We start from the raw sequence: 5,929 nt of genomic DNA, 5'->3' as shown, positions 1-5,929 counted from the left end.
GCTGTGGGTGCTGTGCTGTGATGTGGGAGAGGATGGGAATTACCTCACCGGACAGGGAAGTACGGTGCAGGCAGGGACACCTGTGGGAAGGATCAGCTCACTTTGCATAATAGCATTTCCTTCCTCCGCTTGCTTCACGTGTTGCCTTGCAGCACGGCTGCACACTGAGATTTCATGTAATTTTGTTTAGAATTTAATGTTAAGTTTAAATATGTAATTATCTTTAATTGAAATTACATCCACGCTTTTCATTAACAAGATGCAAAGAGTGAGCAGCGTAACGCAGAGAGATGTGCGTCGGGGCTGCATTGCTGCTGCGGCTGTGCTGAGCCCACGGTGGCTGCTGCAGGAGGTGCCAGGGGTGGCTGTACCAGGGCACAGCTCCTACTGCAGCCAGCCTCGGGCACTGCACCCCACTGCCGTGTGCATGTGGTAGTGGGGTGCCTGGGGCCGGCCCAGCTGGGGCTCACGCCTTTGCCATGGGATCCAAAGGCACTGAGAGCAGCGTGCCCTGGCTTCTCCTGCTCTGCTGCAGGATGCAGTGCAGCGCTTGGAATCTCCGCCTCGCCCAGCGGGAAATAACCTGGGATGGTATTCAAATTGAACCAATTTGTCACCGCTATGAGAGGTCCGAGGAGGCGCCAGCAGCCACTGCTCTCCTAGCACCCTGCCCCTCTGCAGGCTGCGACCGCAGCACCCGCCCTGCACGGCGCCGGCCCCGCTGTCCCGCGTTGTCCCGCACATCCCCGCTCGGTGCCGCCCGGCACGCGCCAGCCGTCAGCTCCGGTCACCAGGGGGTAGCATTGGTACAGCGCTGCGGCTCTGTCACCGCCGCGCGCACAATGGCTTTGAAATAATTGAGGTCTAACCCCTTTCAGGAGAACATATATTGGTTTCTTTTTTAAAGTAGCCAAGAAACAATGCATTTCCATAAGTGAACGTAAAATTGCATTTAGAAGCGACCACAGCCCCCCTGTCATGTTGCATGGAAAAAATCATCTGTTTCTGGATTTAGTCCTTTTCAGACCTTAAGGTCAGTGATTCAAGTGGACATTAAACTAATACAGCAGGACTACATGGTTACAATTGTCTGGTGGCTCATCTGCAACCTATTGGTCGTTTCAAATTCTCATACCACGTTTAGAGTTGTTTCTCAGCCGGCTTTGTTCTCCACCGAGCTCCGGGCTTCACCACCACGCCTATTCATGCAGCTTTTAAAGGCTGTCCCTGGCACCCTCTATGTCTGTGCAGTGCAGAGGGTGGTGGGCCCTGCCCCAGTGCTGAGAAGAGTGCTGCTCACAGCTGTGTCTCAGCAGCAGCACCTGCAGCAGCCCTTGGCTCAGGCTGCAAAAGGCATTCTACATTTTGATGCAAGGTTTTCTAATGCTTCACCCAAGAACCCACAGACTTTGAGAGAACAACCTGGAGGTTAGTTTGAGGAGTGCAGATTGCTTTGGGCTGTGATCTGCAGGATGAGCAGAGCCGAGCAGGGGGCACAGGGCATCCGGGGCCACCTGCTGGGGCAACTCTTACCTCACTATCAGCCAAATTTACATTTATCTAAAACATCATTTTTAAAAACAAGAAGAAAGAGCTTTCCAGCCGTGTGTGATGGCAGCACCGTGCGCCATGAGCTCTGCTCTCTGCTGCCACAAAGCAATCTCTGTTCCTATCCTGTGTACAGTTCCTGTGGATTTACACCCACTGCTCTGCAGACCTGCTAGCAACAGTCAGAAAACGGTTGTGCAATCAGCACATGCTAAGGTCCTGCTCTGACAGTGCAATCAATTAAATATCAATTAATCAGTTAATCAGTACAGAGGATACACATAAGGATGTCAGTGCTGGCCGGTTCCTAACTCTGGATGCTCTGTGCCATTTGCATGAGTGCAGCTTGACTTGTCACTTTTTGCAAGGGAGTTTCTGACACTGTGATGTGCGCCACAGAGCTTTGTGCACACACTCATGAGCACAGCCAAGTAACTCCATTCCTGCCCACCGCTCATGTGGGATCTTCTGTGACGCTCATCTCCAGCTGGTGTTCTTGCAACTGAAAATTACTAATGCTCCTGAAAAGTACATCTCAAACTCCAGCGCTTAAATCCCCTGGAGTGGCAAAACTGAGCATCAGTGTGACGTGGCCGTTCAGACACACACAGTGCTGTGCCCTCACTGTTTCCTGAGTGAGGTGGGAGCAGTGAGGAGCAGACCATGTCCTGCACGGCTCGCTGCTCCAGGAGCCCAGCGCCATCACACAGCGCCCGCAGCCGGGGCTCTCAGAGCAGTGCAGGCTGGGCGCAGGGTGCCTCCTGCCACGGCGCTGTGCTGTGGGCGCTGCCTGCCTGGTGCCCCGTGTTGGCTCTCCTACAGGATGGTTCCTCACACCGGTGCTGCGCTGCTGTGCATCGTGCAGACAGTTTTATTTCCAGGGCGCTTCTTGCTCTCCCTGCCTTTCTCCTGCAGCTGCTCTCATCAGGGGTCTCCTTACCTGTGTCCTTTCTGCCCCGTGAGCCCCGAGCACTTCTCGTGCCGATGGGAGGACAGGTGGCCCCAAGACCTTTTCACCTCACGCATGTCCTGCCTGCTCCCTAACCTGATTTGGACGTGTCTGAGATGTGAGTGATACTTACCCAGATCCCAAGACCTCCAGAAGCCACTGCTCATTTCCACAGACCCCCGTAAATGGATAACTGGCTCTTATAATCTTGTTACTAAATTGTAATGGAATTATCCCTCTAATCCTTCGGAGCAAGAGCAGAACTCAGCCACCAATATAAAATTTAAAAAAAAAATAACCCTACAGTAATCATAGATTTTAAAAGTATTTATTTTGTGCTGCTCTCAGATAGGCCATATATAAAATTTTATTTCAGAGGAATAATGCCATGTAGTGCACTTTTTGGCTGCACTGTGATTAAGTCCTTTTTAATCTGCTGTGCATGTGGAGCTGCAGCGCTTTCCCAGCACTGCTCCCTCTGTGCCAGACTTGCTGCTAATGGGGTTACAGGCTTACAGGGAAGAGGCAGAATTACCCGGCGGTGGGAGGCTTTGCCCCTGAGCTGCTTACAGCCCGGGCCATCTCAGGGCAGGGGCTCACAGTGCTAAGCCCGCTTCCTCCCCATGGCCACTGCCCTTCACAGCTCTGTTTTCTTGCAAGGACCTTTTCAGTGTGCTAAATCTGTTCAGGGTGATTGTTTCCTGCCGCTCTGCCTGCCTCTCTGCCTGCCTGCATGCCTGCCTGTCTGTCTGTCTGTCTGCCTGTCCGGTGCTGCCGCGGTGCAGCATGGCACTGCCCCCTGATCCCGTGCTGGTGGCACATGGAGGTGTTTGCACAGCACTGAGGAAGGGATCGGATGCTGAGGTCGGGCCTCTGCTTCCACTGCTCCGTTCCTGGAACATGAGGCAAGGGCCAGGCTGAGCCGGGAGTGGGCAGGGATGTGCTGGCATCTTGTCACAACGCATTTGCTGACCTTTCTGTGAATGTTTCGCAGGAAGGGCTGAGCACCCGGGCCGGCTCAGTGGGCGCTGTGTGCTCAGCACTGTGCCTGCGGCGCGGCCGTGGCTCCTGCTGACAAATAGCAGCTGACCTGAGTGACCGCGGGGCTGCAGAGTGGGAGAGGCTGCAGCCACAGAGCTCAGCCATCACTGCACGCTGCTCTGCCACCCTGCACTGAAGGAGGGGACTGAGTAGTACGTGGGGGATGTTTTAGGGAAAAGAATGTGATTTTGTCCTTAATAAATTGGATGCTGCAGGAAATACGACATTTATGAAATGCCACTTCTCACCTGATGGCTCTGCCTGCATTTTCTAACCCTAAATTAAAGAGGCCATATCCAGTCACACTGCCAACACAAGATATGAAGTGAAAAGAGTGATTTCATGAAAGTTCATGTTATCTGACTAAAACGGCATTGAGCAAGGGCAAAAAGAAGAGTTTCATGTTCATGATTTTAAATGTGAAGCGTATAGCTTCTTTTTGCATCATTTGATGACGAGTTCTGCTCCGTGGAAAAGAAAGGTCAGAGGTTCATGCATTGACATCTCAGCATCTGTAAATGCTGTGCTGCCAAACACAGGCTCCTGGGGAACAGCCCATGAGCACAGGGTTGCTGTGCTGTGCTGTGCTGTGCTGTGCTCACTTCTGCCAGTCCAAAACAGACTGTGCTGGTTTCTTACCTGAATTTCACTCTGGGCCATCCTGCATTGATAAAAGCAGAGCTGATGCAATGGAGCCCACTAAAATATCTTCACAACAGTGTTTGATGCCAAAGGTTACACTGGGCAGAGCCAGCCTGCCCCAGCTGTGGCTGTGAGTGTGCAGCTCAGGGCACACGCTTCCCTTTCCTTTCCACATACCTGGAGTGCCAGTGCTCTTCCTCAGCTATTCCTAGTTTCCAATCTGCTCCAAATGCTGTCAGCAGCCATACTTGATTTCTGCCTGCTCGTGTTCATTAACGAGATACAAAGTGTGCGCAGGCACAGTCACTGCCTGCTGACATCCCGACAGCCTTCTGGAGACACGGGCAGAGAACGGGGATTTGCTAAAGATGGTGTCAGAAGTTCAGCACCCCCAGGGCATCCAAACTGCTCGAGAAATGCTCTGGTGGTTGGTGTGAGCATGGCTGCCTCCTGCTCCGGCGCTCCTCACGGTGAGGATTTGCACGCAGCCGTTCCATGACTCGTGCACACAGGAATGTGTGTGCATGTGTGAACAGGAATGCCTTAGGCCCCAGGCCTGCAAAGATTTATGCACATGCTTAACTCTTAGCAGATGAGAAATCCCACTGAGACTATGCATGTGCTACAGGTTAAAGACAGGCATAAAGCTTTGAGGAGCCTAAACCTTCAATTATAAATATTATAAATTTTAGGAGGACAAGGACAGCCCTGTCTGCACAGAGGTGCCCTGCAGATGGGGGGCAGCCTCCCCCTGCTGTTGCACCTTGCCATCCCATCCCAGCACTGCTGCAGGAGGGCAGGGAGCAGGAGTGTGGCTGTGGGACGCTCTGGACACCGATGTCACTGCACACCCAGTCACTACGCACCAGGTCACCTGCACAGCAGTGTCACTGCACAGCAGTGCCAGCCACGAGCTGTGAGCCAGTGTTGGGTGCTGAGCTGTGCTGCCTGGCAGCGGAGGCGTAAGCTCAGTGCTGTGCAGCAGAGCTGGCCTTGCCACAAGAACACCGTGGCACACAGGTGGCAGCAGCCACCCAGGTTTGCTTAGTATAATTTCAAAAGACAGGGCAGGAGGAAATGATTTCCTGCTACTCTGTATTTTTAATTCATATTTTCGCAGATCTGCCTGTCCTAAATCCCAAGCAGATGGTGCAACTCAGCCCATCTCCTCCAGCAAGGATGATCCCTGGGGTCTCCCTGCAGAGTGTACATTTCAAAGGATAATTCCAGCAGCACTCCTTACCCTGATCTGGAGTCTTCTGAGCATCTATGTACTTCATCATTCCTCGTATATACCTGCCCCTGCCTTGCACCATCTCCCACTGGGGCTTCCTTTTCTCTTCCAAAGGTAAGCAGAGTTGTAAGCTCTTAGATGCGGACCTAGGAGCGAGGATAGCTGAAACTCAAGCACCAAAAATAAAAATCAAAAAGGAAAGCAGAGAAGAGAATGAAAATCCCTGCACAGCTCTGCTGATCGGTGCTGCACAGCAGCAGCCCCTCAGCACTGCAGGACCCAGCGCTGCACCACAGCACCTTTTTGTGCTCGTGAAGGATTTCTGCTCTAACAAATCCCGTTTGATAATTGTGTTGCAAAAGCCTCACTCTGAATATTTAATAGAATTATTGCTAGTTATCAGCACAACTAGGTGATAAATTACAAGCAGTCTTTACACAACACAAGGCAGAGCCATTAGGGGGTTTCAATCACATTTCCCACCCTACCCCCTTGTCAGGATGACCATGAATTAA

The sequence above is a fragment of the Centrocercus urophasianus genome, unplaced genomic scaffold (assembly GCF_019232065.1).
Source record: "Centrocercus urophasianus isolate 14NV4802_14NV808 unplaced genomic scaffold, USGS_Curo_1.0 seq_34, whole genome shotgun sequence".
In the NCBI taxonomy this organism is placed as follows: Eukaryota; Metazoa; Chordata; class Aves; order Galliformes; family Phasianidae; genus Centrocercus; species Centrocercus urophasianus.
The sequence above is the reverse complement of the archived record's forward strand: the minus strand, read 5'-3'. Positions refer to the sequence as shown.